The sequence below is a fragment of the Pieris napi genome, chromosome 7, assembly GCF_905475465.1.
Source record: "Pieris napi chromosome 7, ilPieNapi1.2, whole genome shotgun sequence".
Classification (NCBI taxonomy): Eukaryota; Metazoa; Arthropoda; class Insecta; order Lepidoptera; family Pieridae; genus Pieris; species Pieris napi.
Window position 1 is genome coordinate 848,374 of NC_062240.1, and position 21,746 is coordinate 870,119.

The 21,746-nt window shown below is 32.1% G+C and overlaps 1 protein-coding gene across 2 annotated transcripts in view; it reads left to right on the forward strand.

Moving 5' to 3' along the window:
- The window catches only part of LOC125051255 (protein dachsous), a 237,852-nt gene that overhangs the window by 75,238 nt on the left and 140,868 nt on the right, over positions 1-21,746 (forward strand). The window lies entirely within an intron of this gene.

The following is a 21,746-nucleotide window of genomic DNA, read 5'->3' on the forward strand; positions in this document are numbered from 1 at the left end:
GTCATCCAATTTTTTCCAGCTACCCTTTCGAACGCGTTGGCCTATCGCTCTATGGGTCTTTAGGGCTACTATAATGAGTAGAATTATAATCTGTTTAACTAGAAGCCAAGAAGATTACTCTTGCAAGGACGGCAGAATAGGTACTCTTTTTTGTGTTAATTTCACATTTCCACCTCAATTCACTTTACATATCTTCCGCGGTTGTTCTATGAAATGTCGAGTTTCTTTTCTAAAAAAAAAAAAATTGGTGCCGCTACAATCTATTTAGGTCTGGGCCTCAGATTTCTGTATTTGCTTCATAATGATTTATCAATCTAATAGGCAAGTAGGTGATCAGCCTCCTGTGTCTGACACACGCCGTCAATTTTTTTGGTCTAATGCAAGCCGGTTTGCTCTCGATGTCTTCCTTCACCGTTTGAGTGAATGTTAAATGCACACATAGAAAGAAAGTCCATTGGTGCACAGCCTATAGAATAATATAATTTAAAGTACTTTCTGTAAAACTTAGCCTTAACTAAGCCGTCAAACAAGAATATAGATTTAACTTATACTAAGATTATTGGCATATAATTCCAGTACAAGTACTATTCAACATAGTCGTATACGTGTATGACAATTACAAAATGCTTCTCTCTTAAAGATTAAGTATTATAACAGATATTAATGCGATTGACTCGCACGGCCTTACAACTGGAGGCTTAGGAGATTTGTTACTAATCAATTTACAACTTTGTACATAATTATGAATTATTGTGATTCTCTATGGTCTACGTTTATATTCAGAGTTCAAAGAGGTTGTAATGCAAAAGGATTTAATGATGTTCTTTATTCGAATTTAGAATTTCTTTCTCAACTGAATCTTGTTTTTATCTGTGATATAAAAAAATAAGTACTGAGAATGAGTGAATGAGTTTTATGTTTTACGCTAAAGCCGCTGTTATAATTAAATGTATTGTTGATGGTGATTTTTCTATCGTTTCTTTATACAAAATTTCTTATAAATCAATAGCAGAAATGAATTAAACGTTTTTAATTAAATTTCAATATGCTTTATTATCTGTTTCTCTTTTTATAATATCGTACGAATTAGGTCAGATTTTAATGTAAAAACTGACATAAGAAAACCCATGAATTTTTCTTTATGTGAGTAATAAATAAAGTAAAGATCGTAAAATAATCACACAAACGCTGTCATTCTGACACCTCATAAATATTATTTCGAATTAAAAAAGTTTTAGTATCATAACATATCTATCATACAAATTAATATCCCAATTACACACAAGGCAGCTAAAACTAGTCGATTTTAATTTTTGTGACTATTTTTAAATGTCTTTCTGAATGTTTTTATAATAATTAAAATATTTCGTAGAAAAATATTTTTATCTTATATGTATTTATTTTAAACAGTATAGTATAGTATATAAATTTAACGATAATTTTTTTAGGGAATTGCTGACGTTCGTAGTGAATTCATCAATGTTATATTACTGCATAAAACAGTATATATAAAAATGTTTCTACTATTTTTTTTTTTTTTAAGACAATTCACACCAATTGACCTAGTCCCATGCTAAGCTGATGAAGCTTGTGTTATGGGTACTAGGCAACGGATATAAATACATATTATAGATTGATAGACATATAAATACATATTTAAACACCCAAGACCTAAGAACAACACCAAATGCTCATCACATCGATGTTCGCCTCAGCCGGGGATCGAACCCGGGACCCATGGATTCGCAGTCAGGGGTACTAACCACTAGACCAATGAGTCGTCAAATTATATATAATTATAACGACATTGCGACTGAAACAAACTGAAACTAAACATTAATTAATGTAATGTACAATTGTACATTTACCTCATCAGTGGTCAGTCATTCGCGTGACCGTTAATCGTAAATCAACGTATTCACGACCTGACTTAATACAATACCAAGAAATTTCGGTGCCCCATGTAATAATTTTAAATCATGATTTGGAACATACAGATATTACTTACATCATGTTTAATTAAAATCATATTTACAAGACACGAATGTCGGGGCTATTCAACTTTTTGACACCACGAAGCTAGTGAGAAGGTGGAAAAAGACAAATCCATTTAAATAAGTCTTAAGTGCTAAACAGTGGTAAGTGAAACAATAGAACACAAGAACAGATTTTTATTCTTAATAGAAGAATGTAGTGTTATTGGACACTTTCTTATGTTAAATATCCTTACAAGTAAGGTAAGACTTAAATTACTTATAATTGTTTTAAGTATTGTATTTAGAAAATATATATTTACAAGAAAGCTTCTTGCATTTAAAAGCTTATTATGCTTAGCTTTTTTCAAATAAAACATTAATAGATTTACACGTGTATCTGTTTCATTATTCACTTACGCCGATGTTTTGAATCGTTGACATGATTCTTGGTTAGCGAAGAGACTCTCGAGTGACTCTTGATGCACGTTACTAACTACTTTAAAGACGGGATGAGTGTAATGCCTACCATTTAAAAATACAAATAATATTTATTGAGTTATAATCTCTAAGCTGCCAGCGTAACAAATGAAATGTAATTATAATAATTTTTATTGACTAATAAATCTGTTTGCGTGTTCGACACAACCGCAGTCCGTATGTTACTCAAGGACCTCCCGTAATGGCAATGTTTTATGGCCATACTAATTGGCAATCCTACATTACATTTAAACAGGAGAAGCCATTAATTCGGATTTCTATAAATTTTCAAAATTATAACAACCATACATCTTAAACTTGTAATCAAAATAAATGTTGTATTTTACATGAATACTGTGTCCTCATATGCTTGGATCCGCGACAGAATAATGTTTAAGCATGAGATTTGCAATTCAGAGGTGAAGCGTTCGATAGTAGTAGATAAGCGCCGAGCTGATCACTGATTGATGCTGACTAATTTTGCAATGAACACATATTTTGAAGAAAATCGTGACAAATGCGGCGTTGTTTAAATTCAAGTCTTAGCAACAAGTTAAATATAAATAAATCAGTGGCGCTATAACCTCTTTAGGTGTTAGCCTCAGATTTCTGTATCTGTTTCATGATCATTTTCAAATCTTATAGGCAAGTAGGTGATCAGCCTCCAGTGCCTGATACACGCTGTCGACTTTTTGGGTCTAAACATGTCGGTTTTCTCACGATGTTTTCCATCACCGTTCGAGCAAATGTTAAATGCGCACACAGAAAGAAAGTCCATTCGTGCACAGCCGGGGATCGAACTTACGACCTCAGGTTTGAGAGTCGCACGCTGGAGCCACTAGGCCAACACTGCTCTACTTAACTAGTGCCTGGCCGAAATCTGATGTACATGATTATTAGGAATTTTTTAAAATGAAACACACGCAAATTCTACCTGCTTAATGCCTCCTGGAAAGAGGGTGGTTAAAATGACATAAAGCATGCGTTGAAAATGCGTAGCAAATAAACTTGCGCACTTTACAGTATAAGAATTAGCTCCTACAATGCTTATCACGTGCCTAACATTAATATGTCAACCTGAGAAAACTCAATCCTGGAATAGAACGAGCCTCATTGCGCCTAGAAAGGGTGACAGTTTTTATTGTTTTTCCTTTGATACTGCCGAGGGAGGTATGTAATTAGTTAGCCATTACGTAAAGTAATTGAGGCCTTACGTGGTATGGAATGAATTAGTACACAGAAATTTATATAAAATATTGTGAAGAATTTACTTTGAAATATAGTAAGGACTTGTTATTGCAGATTCAAATAACAAACATTAAAGACAAATTTGATTGTTTGTATGTTTAGCTATGTATAAGCTCCAAAATAATTAATCCAACTCTATAATTTATTCGGTTTTTGTCCGTATGAAAACTTAAAAAAACGACAGGTTGCACTCCGGGAGTGCCGGCAGAAGTGAAAACTTGAGTATTAACTTTGTGCATTTTGGAATGGTTAGGGAATAATTTTGCACGAATTGCTTTAATTATCAGTATAAAAGTACTATCATTTATGTGGTAGAATACAATATATATATTATATTACATTAAATACGCCGCGCCAGCTGTCTACTCCCCATCCGTCTTACGAATTTTCGATCAGGTCACGTGTCCTGACGCGAGTTTAAATTTTTTTTCCCATACCAAAAAAGTGTACAACGCCGCTAAAGAAGTTTTCACTTCAAAAACAAATATATATTGCGTATAGAGCAAAGTGATGTTCTACAATTACATAAAAGACATCAATATATACAAAAAGGTCCGCATTACATATTAAATTAACCCAGCCGTGAAACTGAACGCTATGATAAATTTGAACCCATAAACATAAATTCTACATCTTCATCGTCTACGTACATTACGTTAAATTTGTATTGTTTTATTACATGAGGAAAGATTACATTGCTCATGGCATATTAAAAAAAAAGACAATCTATCACTTGTCTTCTGTTTTAAATATATAACGTATGAACGTTACCTTACCCATAGTGAACCTAAAGGCTACATACATATTTCCAATGACAATTTTACGGCAAACACTAACCGGACAATAGGAGAACATTAACATACAACTTGTATGAGTTGGGATTCAGAATTTATTGCTTTTCTTAGTAAAGTATGACTTACCAGACAAAGAATATACATTTCACACTACCCTCGCTTGTAAATAATCTATTTATTATCTCTGGTGATGATTGAAATTTAATGGTGGGCTTTTATGCGTGAAATATTTTGATGACTTTGTTTTTGCGCGTGCAGGTGTTAAATAATTACTGTCGAGCGTACTAAGGTCATTAAAATTTTCATTAAGAGTCATTTGTGTTTAGAAAATATAGGTTTTATGTCCCAAGGAATCTTATACACAACTTTTATATTTATCGCAAAAATTTGCAATAAAAAAATACAACTAAATATGATTCCATTTAGATTATTCTCTTTATATAAAACCTTAATTTATTTCACCAAAATCGGTTTTCCGAAAAGTTAATGTACGATTATGACTGCTTTAATTGTAACAAACAAATAAAATCATTAAGATATATGATTATTACACAAATACAATATTCATAAAGGCGGCAGACCCTATATTATATTTTGCGTGATCATTTTGGTTTAATTAAAAAACCCGAAGCCGGTAAATGGATCGATAAACGCTTCTTAACATTATTTACTGGGTAATATTATGCTAAACAAGTTTCAAAATTCGTCGCTTTTGTTAAGGGCTGCGGCAAGTATATACGGTATGTGGCGGCATCTTCAAAGGTATGAAAAAAAAAAAATCTGAAATTATTAACCATTTAATTAATAATTAACTATTGTCGCATTGAACGCATATTATATTAGCATTAGTTAGATACAGCATAACAAGTAAAAAAGTTATTTTTTTGTCAATAAATCCTTTATTTATGAGTGATAACCTATAGGTATCGATAGAATTCAATTACCTTTTAACTTAAAATAAATTATACTTTCAATTGCATAATTTAAAAGGTATTTTAATGTTGGCGTTAATGAAGAACGAGAACTTTTAAAACCATAGAAATTTATTTGTGAACCCTTTAAAGAGAGCAAAACGTTGCATGAAGATTATGTTAAAATTTCAATTTGCAAAATTTATGCAAAGCGATATTACGAGATAGCTTAATATTACCGTTGTTTATGAAAAAATAAAAAGGTAGCCGCATACCAATAGCCACCTTTAGGAACCACTGTTTTGGTATGATAAATGCCATACAAAAGTTATTTTAACCAAACGAAGAAACTGACCATGGTATTACGTCTTTAGATATCTAAAAGAATCAATTTAATATTAGTGCTTGGAACATATAGTATAAATCTTTCTACATATTGAATTATGGTTGTAAGTAGTGAACAAGCTACAAGCACACAATGTTATGTCACAATAGTAAGTACTATATCTTCCCATCATTGTTTGCTATGGTCTTAAAGACCATTATCTCTGCCGGTATTTGTTTGAGAACGCTTGCTTGATTACCTAATTACTTCTGATAATTACTGATACCTAGATAGAACCTCAGAGTTTGTATGAGACTCTCAACAATATGCTACAGAAGAGTTCATAATTATTTTGGTCATATCGCCCGTCGCGAACCAGATAACCTGGACAAGCTGGTTGTTATCGGCTAGGTGGAAGGGAAAAGCTGGTGTTACCAAGTCACGATTCTCCTCATAACTGCTGCGCTAAGGGTAGCTACAGACCGATAAAAGTGGAGAGATATCACTAGGTAGCAGGAACCTTACCTTCAGCGATGAAGAATACGACATAAAAGGAAAGAGATAGAACCTAAACATGTAACTTTAGAACTAACTATAGAAAAAACCTTTTTTTATGCATAAAATGAAAGAGTTAAAATTATTATTCCCAACATACAACACATAGTTAATATGTAAATAAAACAACAAAAATAACAGAAATCACGTAAAAAGATGTAAAAAGCACATATAGTAAAAGACATTTGAGTTAGTTTTAAAATACAAATCATATGCAACACAAAATTTACAATATCAGGAAATATTAGTGAGTAGAAAGTATAAAACTATCCTACAATTGCAGTACAACTGTTCTTCGTGTCTCTCGTGCTTGGATTTAAATGTTTCCTACACACGTTCAATATATCGATGTGCGAAGATTATCCCGTAAATGTATTGTTATTTTGAAACAAAAGACTGTTAAGATTTAAAACGTCCCAAAGTTTAACATAACACAGCTATTCTCGAATTTATAGAGATAAATAATATATATATATAATGAGCAATGGTGTTACTAGCATCTGTATATATTCTTCAGTTCTATGTAATATTAATTTGAAATAACTATCATAGCAATTGCTCTAACATGATACTCAGTAATATACAGTTCAATTGAGCAAATATATGTATTAATAAGCGAACGCACTACATCGGGATTAAGAACAAAAGTTTGGCAAGTCTGAAAAGATTTTTTTAGTTGCTAGAAATGCTGTGAAGATCCCATACAATTTTATTGACATTTCAATACATATAATTTCCGCCGGTCTTTCTAAAGTTATGCTGTCATCTTTTTCGAGTAAATCCACAAATAGAATAAACATTAAAAATATATGTATAATTGCTCTGTTTTATTTGTATATTTTTCCTTTTTATATACAAATGTAGCTACTTCCAGATAGTACAAACGGTTTTAATGCAATAAAATTTTATTCTATCTTTTATCTAGCTGTGTGAGCGTCTCAGCCAGATCGCATCTGATATGGAATAGCTACAATGGTGTCGTTTAGACGACAAAACCTTGTTATTCGGACGCCCACAAACACATTTTACATTTACGTCCACTGTAACAGAGCCATATGTGACAACTACTTAAGAATGTGCTTTATATTTTTTACTAGCAAACCTCCGTGGTTTCGCAACGATACAGGACTTTGTATGTATAAATAACTTACGAATATATTCTTTCAAATTCAATTTTTTTTTATTATCACCCATCAAGGCTGTAAAATAGATATCAGAGATCTAAAAATATCTATTATTTTAATAGTCAAATTGTGGGAAATTGATATCAGATAGTAAATACAAACAAAGCTTCAATGTTTTGAGTCCTCTATATTGTTTTTGTAATGCCGCGCGCGCGTTGAATTCTTTTCTACGGCGCATTACATCAACGTTCTTAACATGACATAAGTGGTACTACAGCTACTATGTTACATGATCGCCTCGGGCTCTTATAAAATAATAAACAACTTTATTACTTTTTAGTATTATTTCGCTTCAGTTTTGTAATATTTAGTATTGTGTTTATTTATTTTCCATACATACCATATATTTATTTATGTTTACATATTCGGGCTCGTTCAAGTATTATGTACGTAAGCAAAGCACTACAAGGATTGGGTCTTATTATTATTACTATTAATTATTTAGCTTTTTACACATAGTACCCACAGATTGTTTATGCTTGAAAACGAAATGCATTTTCGAGGATTCCTAAAAAAATTGATACGTTTATGTGTTTTTATTAATACATTTATTTTTGAGAGCTTTGCTTACATTTGGGGGGGTACATTGCAAACAATTTGCTGACGTAATACTGGAACGGCCCCATTATAGTATATAAATATATATATTTAGATAATTGCTGATACATGGATTAGACGTAATCTCATAAATGCTGTATTTTTCCGAAATTTATACAAATATTCATATAGTTTTGTAACTTAACTTAAACTTAAGCCAACCTGAATGTAAACTCTTATCAGTCAACTAAATGTAGTATTTTAAAGCTGGTATAGTAACAAGATCTCGGAATGAATTTCCTCATTGGTATTTGTTCGCAAATTAAATTAATAAAGTCCATGGCACCACGTAACTCAGCACATCGGTACACCACGCACGTATGCACGCGCAGGACATGACACGGGACTTTGATAAAGACGGCTTCAAGCTGGAAAATATTTTTATTACATAGTAAATTAAAGTGGGCATTCCTAGATTATTTCTATCCTAAAGATGTTGCACCTTGCAGAACAGATTTGAATTCGCTTTTAGAGTAATTAAGGAGCAGTGTTGATCCTGAGGTCGTAGGTTCGATCCCCGGCTGTGCACCAATGGAATTTCTGTCTATGTGCATATTTAACTTTCGCTCGAACCGTAAAGGAAAACATCGTGAGGAAACCGGCTTGCCTTAGACCCAAAAAGTCGACGGCGTGTGTCAGACAAAAATAGCAGTAACCTTTTACTAAAAAAATAAATAATAGTTTTACAAATGCATTACTACGTGTCAACTATATTATTAAATATTAATTTAAATTTGCATATAACTTGAACATTAGCTTAGATTTATAAGTACATTCATTATCAGTAACGGCTCAAGTTCAAATATTTAGACAAGTTAAAGGGAAATTTTATTATAAAACTACTGATTAAAGTTGTAGAGAGTAAAGTTAAGTAAAAAGGAGACACAATTAAAGTCAAAATAACTTTATTCATATAGGTAAACAAGTACATTTATGAATGTCAGAAAAGAAGTTAAATTAATTCTAAATTTACATTTACTACCAGTTCGCAAGTCGCAATACAACATCATTAAAGATATATAATTTATATACAGTAGAATATTTATTTGTGTATGACGGCATTGTCAGTATATTCCCAACTATTTGAACAGCACGTCTTTTGTCATGCATATAATTATTTAAATCATGACATTCTTGTATAGTCGTCGGGTCTTTTTGACCGTTGCGGGTCAAATCGACCCGTATCGGAACAAATTCTTTTTAACTGTTGACAAGTGTCATTGAAAAATAATTTAGTAGTCGGAAAAAATTACAATAAAAAAATAATATTGTATTTATTTAATAGTTTTGGATAGATTTGACATTAGTTATATCTACAATATCGTCTTGTAATACGAAGTAAACAGATTTTATTTTTTATGAAATAGGACGCAAACGGGCATGAGGCTCACCTGATGTTAAGTGATACCGCCGCCCATGGACACTCACACTGCCAGAAGGCTCGAAAATACGTTGCCGGCCTTTCAAGAATTGGTACGCTCTTTTCTTGAAGGACCCTAAGTCGAATTGGTTCGGAAATACTTCAGTGGGCAGCTTGTTCCACATAGTGGTGGTGCGCGGCAGAAAGTGCCTTAGAAAACGCTCAGTTGTGGAACGACGGACGTCGAGGTGGATGGTATTTTGTGTTTTGCCTTGACGTCCGATAATGAAACTCAGCTGCAGGTATTATTACAGCTTTAATGCGATACAAAAATAATAACTGCTTTAATCCGATAAAAAATAAACTATAAATGTAGAAAATAGAATATATTGCAATGTATTGCAAATTAACAAACAAAATAATTAAATCTTAAAATTATACTTAAAACGATGTAGGTCTGAATCTAAAAGAATTAATGAGACCAATAATGTAAAACATAAGTGGAATTTAAGTAAAGTATCTTTAGCTTTAAAAGCGTTATCAGGCATTATCTTAACAATTTGAAAGCTAATAGAGAACTGGTTTTCAAAATATAATTTTAATTCGATCAGTAGCTGGTCGTCGACTTTGTATTTTGTCATTTCCTAAAATCACGAACCTTTTTTGTTTTTAATTTTAATTAATGTATGCAAACGATTCCTAACGATATCATATAATTTTGTATGTATATTAACATAAAGCGATTTTATCAGATAAATTATTTAAAAATCTATTCGATTAAGAAATATTGATAATCGTTTCCCGATATTCATAATTTGAATGTGAGCAGCGAATTTGCTTAATAGATTATATTCGACATGTGTTTTAAGGATTTATATATGCTGTTTTGATTGTTTTCGATTTCTACGAAACGACGAAAAGATATTTATATGTTATAGACTAGAAATACATTTGGCTAATTTTCGAAGTTACACTTCTTATGGTGCGTTAGGTAAAAATGATGAGAGTAAATTTCTACGATGCGCCCGCACACCGTCACAAAAAACCGACACCCTGAAGTTAGCTACAGTTTTTTCTATTGTTAGTGTAGTTTTTTCTGCAAACGTAGAATATAATTTTTGAAAAGTGTTTTATCTTGTTACGCCAAAGATATATATATAACTTCTAACGCGTTGATGTTTCTATTGGTGTTCATACAAGCTTTTTAAGCTCTGTATTGAGTGGTTTATGAGGTCCCATTCTCGGAGTATGAATTATTTTGCGCATGAAAAATATTTACAAGACAAAAAAAGTTGCCAAAAATTCGCCATTCACGCTGACTGAGCGACACACGACGTTGCTCTTGCATTTCGCGCGATTTGAAATAATTGAAAAACGCGCTCTCCGAATACACAGCGCATTCTTACAAGGCTCTATTAACTTTGATTGACGTGCTCTTGAGCGAATTGAGACCTTATGACGGCTTAATAAAGTGTAAATTGCATCGCAAGGCACACTACAAAGCACGCTTTGAACGTTTTTTCTGCGATGCCTTCAGAGAAATGTGGTCCTCTTTTACCCACACGATTAAGATACAAAAGTTTAAAGTACAACTTAATCTACCAAATATACTTTATTAAATACATATTTTTATTGTTTCTGAGTTATACAGAAACGCGAATTATATAACATAAAACGCGAAAATTCGCTCAAAGAAATTAATTGAATAGTGCAATATAATGAAATGTTTCCTAATCATGATTAATTTTTATCTTTAGCACTTTAATTAATATCCGCGTGATCATCGTTAGTTAGTCATTCGTATCGTACGACACGTTTACGACCAGCGATACCATCGCATCGTATAAATTTCATTAGCTCGCCAACAAAAACCTGGATGGGCTTAGATCCTGGGTAATTTATATTGTAGTTTATATCATTCTGGGAAAATCGTCTTTATTGCATCAATGTAGGGTCTATATTTCTATCACCCGATGTGGTATTAATGATTTTTTAAGTGCGGTGTATTGTAAAATAATGTCATATTACACGATCGCGAATTAATTCTCAATGTCTCTACTATTGTATGGACTATCTTGGTATCAAAATGACCAGTCATTTTGTAATTGTTCTTTAATTCGTGATTATTCTAGTTTTTGCTTCTGTTATTCAATTATTCGTCTCGGTTAAAAAGTTTGAGCAATTCAGTTTTCATACTATTTTCCTTGTCTTACGAATAATTACTATTTATTTATTTCGTAACATAAGTTATATAAAACAATAAATTATTCTAAACATATACCCAAAGATGGAATACATAATATATGTACAAAAAGGTTCGGAAGGAAAAACATATTAAATACGTAATACCTAATTCGGCTGTGTTGTGTGATGGTGTGAAAGTGATTATATATATGTGATATAATCGACATGGATTACACATATATTGGAACATTACCATTGATTAACATGGAAAAATCATCGTTACCATGACAACAAACAAGGTCGAGTGAACGTGGAATAAATATATAATTTAACGTTCAGAAAACTTTAAATATACATTGGGTCATCAGAGTTCACGTACCTAACTTCGATTTGTAATACTCAATAGTTTCATAAATTCAATCATCTGTAGACATCGTAACTAATTCCTTTTCTTTGTTGCAGGTAAAACAACTGGCCCGAAATAGTCCCAAGGTATTTCAATCTTTAAAAACAAAATCTCGTAACGGCTTCGTGCATCTAATATAAATTGAAAAATTTTATCCGGTCCATTCTCTAGCACCTATATCGTTTCTCTTTCCCGCCCTCGCTGATAGTAATTAGAGAGACAGGGATAGGTGACGAGGAATGCTCGCTTGACGAGTTAGCCTGTGTTGAAATACTTACACGAGATTTGGATTAAAACTTGTATGCTAGATGTAGAGATAGCAGAAAAGTTTTTAGTGTCTTTACTAAAACTTCTTCTTTTATTATTGACATTTCATAAATTGGAATCCTCATAAGTTAACTTGCACATATAATTTCCAATCAACAGTGATTAAATGCTTAAACTATTTTTATATTATAAAACAACTTTTTGATTGCATTAAGAGTTTGTTATTGACATTATATGAACGTGAGAAAACATCATGAAACTCAGATAAATTTGGCAGGTAAAGTGTCGTTAAATTTAATTCCTCTTTTATCTACTTAATGTAAAAGTAAAGTGAAATCATAATCTTTTAAGAGTAAAGTTAAACTTGATCGACCCTTCGTTTATTTGCGTTCAGTACATAGCCCAAAGTGGAAACTGTCACAACGTATTGTATTTAACACGAAGTTATCATGACACCATCAGATAACGCTCACACCGATAGCTAATGATCGATGATATTATGTACTTCACAAATAATCACAGTTCCGGCCCAACGCTAAATGCATTTTAATTAATCCTATTATTTAATATTCATTATTTAATATTTCGGTGGATAAGAGTTTTGATTTCATCTTCAGTCTATTTGCTTATAAAATAACTTGTTGAATGGTCTTGCAATTGTTCAATAATATCGCGAAGGATACATAGTACCAAAATAGAAGGACGTTGAGGTATGGGAACTATTAACGATTATGCATTAAAAATATGAATATTGAATATGCACGAAAATGCGGTGACGAAATCAGTGAAATAAAGCTATATTGAAAAATCAATACACTTGTGAAATCCGAGAGCTTTGTAACCGGACACCTTAGGTCTCAGACAATCTCGATCTGCACGAATATTAAAGCCTAAACCAACACAATGCGGTCATACGAATCCGAAAACACTCACGCTTTTCTATTCAGAACTTTTTGTTTTACAAAAACACCCTTATTCTGTGCCCCGCTCGCTTCCTTTTGGTTTTTATCGAGTTCACACTCCGAAGAACAAAAGTGTACAAAATAAAGCGACGCCCGCTAGCGACACCTGACCAAGTGAGAGAGAAACATGATACTTCATTGCACATTCGGCATTCAATTATCGTGTTTAAAACAACGAGTGTAGGAGTCATTTTCACGGTGTACTTAAAGTCTTAAACTTTTTATGCGTCACGTTTGAAATTCGATTCTATTATTGACAGGTAGGGTCGATATTTGGACGTGGAATCGAATAGCAATAAGATTCAGGGCGTTCGTGATACCGTCTGCCTTTCGCCAAGTGGTTTTGTATTGGAATAATTTTATAGTTATTACATATTATTAGGATGATATCGCTTTGTTGCATTCAGTACTGTTCGTTGTGAGTACTACGATAATGATGAAGTATCAATATTCAATACATTAGCATAAAGTGAGAGGCTTTGTTATTGCAGTGTTGAGAACTAACGAGTCATGATTTAAATAGCCTTAAACAAAAAAGGTTTGATACAAATTGGTTCCTAACATTTTATTAATCAAGCTTTCAAAAATTGTTCACACGGACATAAAATATAAGAGGCGGACTATATATTAAATTATATACAGATTCTCTTAGCGTGAATTATATAAGTTGAATTGGTTCTTACTTTGAACTGATAATAAAAAACCTAAATTAAGAGATTACCAAAATCGGAATATTGCAGATAAAGCAGACATTTTATTGAAATCTTTGGTTAGTAATAAAACATGTCTAAAATAATAAGTTTTGGCTCCGAAATATGATAAAAACTTGAAAAGCTTTTTAAGTTCCGCAGACTATTTGAAATTAATTCTATGCAACGTGATTAATATTCCAAAAATTGTAATTAAGATCAGTCGAAGCAATCGTTATTAATATGTGGCGAGACTGGTGTCAATGAACCAGCCCGTGAGTAGAACATGCATTTTTTCACAGCTACAGATAATATTGAAAACTACTTTATTATATCTATCACTTGATAGTAGTTTCGACCGCGTAGATTTCGTGTGTTTTGGCAAGATTTTCTGCGATTTCTTCGATAATTATAGTATTTACCTAAACCGTCGGAAATCATAGGAAATTTATGAACATTATACAAAAATCTGTTTTGTTTTTAACTTTATTCCGTAAACAGCGCCCTCAATCTTAGTTTTAATAGGTCCATGTATTTTACTGAGACATGGTATATTTCGATCTATCCTATCTTAATACTAATAAGAAATTTTAACAGAAACAGACAGACACTTTGTTCTTGTCTTCTATAGTTTTTCACTCAATTGTAATTAATAATTGACGATTTTCTCGTTACAACGCCCAAATAAAAAAATTATAAAATAAATAAATGAATTTAGCTGATGACAGCGTAAGAGAAATTATTTTTTAAAAACGCTACATATGAATTTTTACCAGCTATTTATGTCTGACTTCAAGTCTTCAAAATGGCGGCCATTGACCCCTTTTTAATTGCCTTCAAAACTAATAACTTAATATAATAATAATAATAGATAGAAACGAATAAAATCAACGATTTTGTTTGTTAAATTGCGACTGTCTCAACTTGACCATGTAATCTAACAATTGACGATCGCTTGGTCAGGAATAAACTGCCAACGCAAATTTTTGGATAGGATAGATAGATATATTTTTTAAATAAATGCAAACTTTAAGCAAATCAATGCTGTAAAAAAATTAATTTATCATATCCTCTAAAAGTATTGATTTAATGACGAATTAGTGTATAAATGGCATCGGTACGATTTCCATATATTTTATCGTGATCAAGGCGCAATAAATTTATAAATCCATTGAAAACATCATCAAATTGTTCAAATAGCCTAATTTTAATATATTAACCTTTGAGTCATAGGTATTACGAAAAATTCTTGCTACCGTTGTATAAAATTATAATAGGACCAAACAAGTTTTATTCTAGTTGGTACACCACTAGTGCCATCTATTGGGATATTAGTTATAGTCACAATGTAAACATAAAGATCTAAATAAAATACTTCATATCGTGACTAAATGAGTCTAATTTTATTTATATGAAAATTGCATAACACGGTTGACTTAAATCTAAAATTGTACACAAGCGCCATCTGTTTTCCGACTTTGAGGTTCTAAAAAATATCATATAGCTAGTCTATTTAAAAAAAAGTTATAAATAAAATCTAATATTTAAAAAAAAGGATAAATAAAATTTGTGCCATGTTTCATTTTCTCATAGTGATGTTTTTATAAAACAAAAGCCTTCCACAGGAATGATATACAAAATAAAATATTAAGTATATAATCACACATACTCTCTCATACACGCACGCACCACACTATAATATAATTATATTATATTTTACTTGTGTAGGCCGTTCGTAACATGTTTTTCTGATTATACGGATTTATATTATTTATTTTTTATTTTAGCTGTTGGCTACCCAAATAAAAAATAAAATTAAGTAACCATATCATCATTCTTTCACATATGAAAAGACAGCGATAACTTTACGATCGAAGTAGCAGTCGGTGTATTCTCACAACACAGAAAAAAACAAAACACTCTCAGGCAAAAACGAAAATTCGAGGACAACAATTGACTGGAATCAAAATGGCGTCAATTAAAACTTACAATTAACGTAAGGGAATGTCCTCGATAGCATCTCGTGACCCGGGGCTATCGGCCGGGCACCGAACTCGCTACCGTTTGTGATTTATCTCACTGTACCTCGGGTTAATTGAACACTTTGTTTTTGAGTGCTCTTCGCTTTGTAATGAGACTTAATTTCCTGTGAATTTCGGCCATTTCTCGCTCCTGCTAAAAGTTTCTTTGCGTCCTGCAAAACAGGATTTTCCCACTATATTAAAATTTTTAACACAGCTTTGTCCTTGTCATATGTGTTAATAATTTTAAAGGACCTAATTAATTCCTTGTCTATTTAGGTTTCCTTAGTACATACTATTAATAAAAGTATTTTGAACAAGCTAGTAGTTAAAATATTTAGACCATTTAATTGATGTATATATTTCGATGGGTAGTATATTATTTTAATTCACAAAATCCTTTTAGTGCTTACGTAATGTATCAATAATATGTATAAATTACGGCGCTATCTAAGATCTTTAATTTACATAACATTAAATTATTTAACGACACAAGGATTCAATTGTACTCAGCTTATCTGTATTTCGTACAAGTCCCCTTCTATGTAGGTTAACAAGTTGCATATGCAAGGAAATACCAATACATTTCTGTGTCTAATAATAAACTAACATTACATATATCTTAACACCTAATATACAAAGAGCAAGTAATGTGTTTGTTTCAGCGGCTAGCAGCTTTACAACTAATGTGCTTTGTGATTTCTTCATTTATTGTATATATTCGTTGTATGTAGCAGTTTTGTTTATAAGGAAAGTTTAAATTAATGAAAAAAATTATATCATTAAACAATTAAATCTTAATGACTTTATCATTAAACGAATAGCCCCCGTTTCCCGGTGGCCCACATGGGACTAACGATCGATAAAATATTAGCCTAGTTACAATTAAAAACCTGATCCGTATTCCGAGGTCGATAAAGTATTAATTTATACGGGCGAATACTTCGCGAAACGGCAATAAATAGGCCCTGGGACAGACGAAACTTCGCATTCGGTACATAAATACACATGAGGATTAAATCGATACGATGTATCTCCACACATCTACACTCGATATTCAATCGTATTGTAAGGTAGCAAAGTACAAAGTCGCGAACGTGAGCAACTCGGATTGTGTCACAAAAGTTTATCGACTTGCTAAAGAGACAGTGGCGTAGTTTTTAGAAACAAGGCGAGTCAGTTTGGGGGTTTTAATTCGGGATGTCTCGAAGACACCACAATGGCCCCAAGTCGTTACCTTGACACTGACTGATGCGGCTACTTGCCTCTTGAATTTTTTAAGCAATTATTTCGATATGTCGATGTTTCGAGATTTAGTATGAATGTTTCAAGATTTTACGCTATTGCTTGTAATTGAGGATTGAGTTTGATCGCTGAAGCCTTTATATGGTAAAGCTCATCACATAGACTTCCTTTTCTGGATTGAGTAAGTTGTCAAATACTCTACCAGTGTAAAGTATTTAAGGGTCTAAGATTCAATTCAATTATAAAAGGAAATTTCGAATTTAGGGTAAATTGAACTTTTAAAAGCTTATCAATATAAACTTTCTGCATTAACTATGATTACTTGAATACAATGAAACACCTCTTTGATATTTAAAATATGCTGTGATTTACTCTCATTTCATTCACTCCAATAGATCCTAAGAACGCCAGTACAGACAATGTTAACAGCTAAATCTCAAGTGAACCGAATTAAAATATTTCCATAAATTGCAGGAGAGCTTTATTTCGAAATAAGCCGCGATAAGCTGCCCTTTCCTAAGGAATGCTGGAAGTACAATCGCTTAACAAAACTTAGACAGCCTCATTATAGCGCAAAATGAATTGCGTATATTGAGAGTATTGTATCACTCTGAAAAATCACAATTTTGTAACGTAGACATGTTGAATATTCATAACAAAAATGTTCTAAAAATATTATATTTAAATTGTAAGTATTTTCTAAAACGTAAATCAAACTTGTATCTTGTTTCAAATGCTGCCAAACATGTGCCCATGTGCCTACCTATGTTAAATTTGACATTCCAATAGCAGTTTTTTGATTGTATGAGCGTTTTACATTATAAACCGTAGAATATCAGACAAAAGCTTAGCTTATGTCTTAAATGTTATATATTAATAAAACAGAGAAACGAATTCACTTTTCTACACCAGTATACTCGATAGCCGCTAAGGATACCATTTATCAGATGTTCGCACCAATATTCGGCTTGAATTATGTTATTGAGAATTTTAACTTATATTGTTTTAATTCAAATAATTTAATATATAGCGGTAGGGGACCGAGAATATAAAAAAGAATATTAAGGATTTCACAGAACTTTGAAAGCAAATTTGATACGCGTATGATACATTTATGTATTTGGGACACAATGCTTCCGACATTAAAACTCACTAGAAATACGTATTCATATAAATAATTTTGTAATCAATTTCGATACATTTAAATATACATTGTGTGTATAAAACTTTAGCTTTCACATATTGAACCCGAAGATGAACCATGAAAAATCAACCCTCCTCTTAAAAACTGTTTATAGTTTGATTAATTAAGTTTTTGCGACAGCATTGTGTTTCTCATTACAGTAGAAACTGAATAATTTTTTAACAACAGTGACAAATAAAAATAATAAAAAATTAATGGCGCTACAACTTTTTGTGGTCTGTGTATCACATTTATGTATCTGTTTCATGATCATTTGCCAACACTGCTCACTGCCACAATGACAGTATTATAAATTTCATATGACGTGCTTTATGCTCCCAGCTACAAATCATTAACGATTTAAACACTTCGTGACAGAAGCAACGTTACAATTACAGTATTCGTCAGGGTTGGGTAAACCGTTGACATTTACCAGCTAATCGTCTAGCACATCACTGAATACATTAGGGTTAATAAAGGCAAGTTGTTTCATTAGCGAGTATCTGATAGAGGGAACACGGAATCGACAACCCTAACTTTTTTGTTAGAACATTTGCTAATTAGTGTAATGAGGTGTTTTGGTGGTCAGGTCAAGAAGCTTTAGATTGTAGTTTTATTTATTTATTTATTAAAGTACACCACATTATATATAATGCATTTTCGTTGCATGTCGCAAGCTATCTAAAATGTAGGACAATTATGCTAAAAATACATTTTAGTTTTTACTGGTATTTTTTTGCTAAATGCGAATTAGGTACCAGATTGGCGCTTAGCAATGCTGTCTTTAAATTGATCAGCCCACAACGTAATATATCAAGCTCTATATAAGTAGCATTTATTCTGTTGTATACGCGATATTGAATGAGAGGTGCCTGTAGTTTTTGGGAAATGAGACCTTATTTGTAATATTTATTTAACCTTCGTTATTCTTAAGTAACAATTTTTTTTGCCAGTATCAAACCTGCTACATATGCTCTACATAAACCACATAGATAGCGACGGCCCAAAAAAGTACTATATTTTTCCCCTGTATGTGTCCCATATGTAATAAAGACATAATGAACTTTGACATAACGAATTGATAACAAGAACATATTCCCTTACAAATTTTAAACTGTTTCCTTAATCAGTAGAACTGTGTACAACGTATATAATACACTCCTAAATTACATAAAACTGTTTTCCACTTTACAAAACCTGTTTATGACAATTGAAACTGGCACATATTATGTACTTGAAAGATACATAATGTTTTAATTTCGCACCAGAAAAAATATGAAAAAAATATCCTTCGAATTTCAAATTATCCGACCGAGTAAGCGAGCCATTTATAAAATAATATACCTAATTACCACCTTAAACGTTTTGACATCCGAGTAGACAAGTGTTATTGGTCGCGGGCCTCCAAAACCAGATAATTGGGACGGAATCCACAATATACACAAGTGCACAATTCGAGTTTTTTGCCACATATTTGGTAGTATCATATTTTCTTGTCTCCGCTTTCACCGGAGTTTTTTCACCGCGCGCCTTTTTCGATCCGGCCGACGATAAATTCAGCGAGTCGAGCAATAAACTTACTTATTCCAGGGTAGTGATGCTCGCGAATTCCGTTTATTGTTCTGTAATGAGGTGTGATGAAGTATTTTTATGGTTTTAATGAGATGTATGCATACGGGGAATAAAGTCATTCATGATTATGTAAAATGCGTGAATTATTTGCATGCCGCAAGATTTTTAGTAGATGAAGGTATTTTAATGTCCCGCACGAAACGCATCGTTAACTACCAAGTTTAAGATAGTATAGTATGTAATACCTCTGAGGCCATAACCACATTTACCAAATATTCGTCCCCGCTATGGCTGTAACTACCAATTTATGTACGGTGAAACATATTTTTTCATATATATTATAGAAGTATATTTCATAAAATCAACATTTAAATTATGAATGTATGATCTTATCTTGCTATATATCAGACAGACAGTTAAATCATAAGGCTCACTAATTGACTCGGAGACATAAAAACCATTTAAATATTGCATTAAATACTAGACATATTTCTGCATGTGTTAATTGCTATTTTTTCTACCAATTAGACGTTCAGCAACCTCTACCTCAACATCGTCAGAGCAGTGTTAGCCTAGTGGCTTCGGCGTGCGACTCTCATCCCTGAGGTCCTAGATTCAATCCCCTGCTATCACCGATTGACTTTCTTTCTATGAGTGCACTTAACATTCGCTCGAACGTTGAAGGAAAACAACGTGGATAAACCGGCTTGCCTTAGAATAAATGCTTGTGTCAGACAAAGAAGGCACCTATTTGCCTATTAGATTGACAAATGATCATGAAACAGATACGGAAATGTGAGGCCCAGACCTTAAAAGGTTGTAACGCCACAGATTTTTTTTTATTTTTACACTGTCAGCATACTGTAGCCGCAGTTTATCTAAAACATTTCGTGTACACTTTGGAATAGTTTCCAAAGTTTTGGGGTAGGGGCTAAAGCTAACTTTGTAAAACAAGCTCGGCTAGCTAGATTTTATTAGGATAAAGATTGAAGATGTTTTTAATAAAACTATATAATATAAAAAATATAATTTTATGTTATATATAATTGATCTTAGTTTAAAAGTTTTAAATTTGTTCGACGTCCTGGTGGACAGAATAACAATGTCGACTTTATGTTTTCACTACACTATTTTAAACTTCATTTGTTTAAAAAATTCTACTTTCGCTTGTATCACTTTTATATCTTTGAATGTACTTTATACGTACATTTCATTATATATACCGGAGTCGTGCAAACTTTATACACTCTTCGTTGATTTTTATTTTTTGTGTGAGTTTCGGCTGTATGTTTGATTTAAATATTTTAGTCCCAGAATGGATTATTAGCGAAGTGGGGGTTTGCATTGATTTAAGAAATAAATAAACAATGCTCAAGAAACAATTTTATACGTGTCTACCTCAAATTAATTTTAATAAAACCTTCACGATAATCTGCATAGTAAAAAGTCATTTCCCATTTTTTACTTAGAGCTTTTGAAATAAAGATATATATATAAAACTAAAAGTTTTATCTCGCCGTCTGCCTGCCGTATTTTATACTATTACAGTAAAACTGTTAACTATAACGAAGTCGCGGTTTAGTTTAATGGAAGTATATTAAACTCTTGTTTATATATTCATCTTTATACGTTTTAAATATTGAGATTTGCCACGACAGTAGCTAACGTGCGGTTTTTAACTGTACATTCAATGATTATGACTCATTAAATATCTTTAAAAGTTCAAACAAAACCTGTTTTGTATGAACCATATTGGCTGAAACATTAAATCGGTTTATATGTCAATAAAA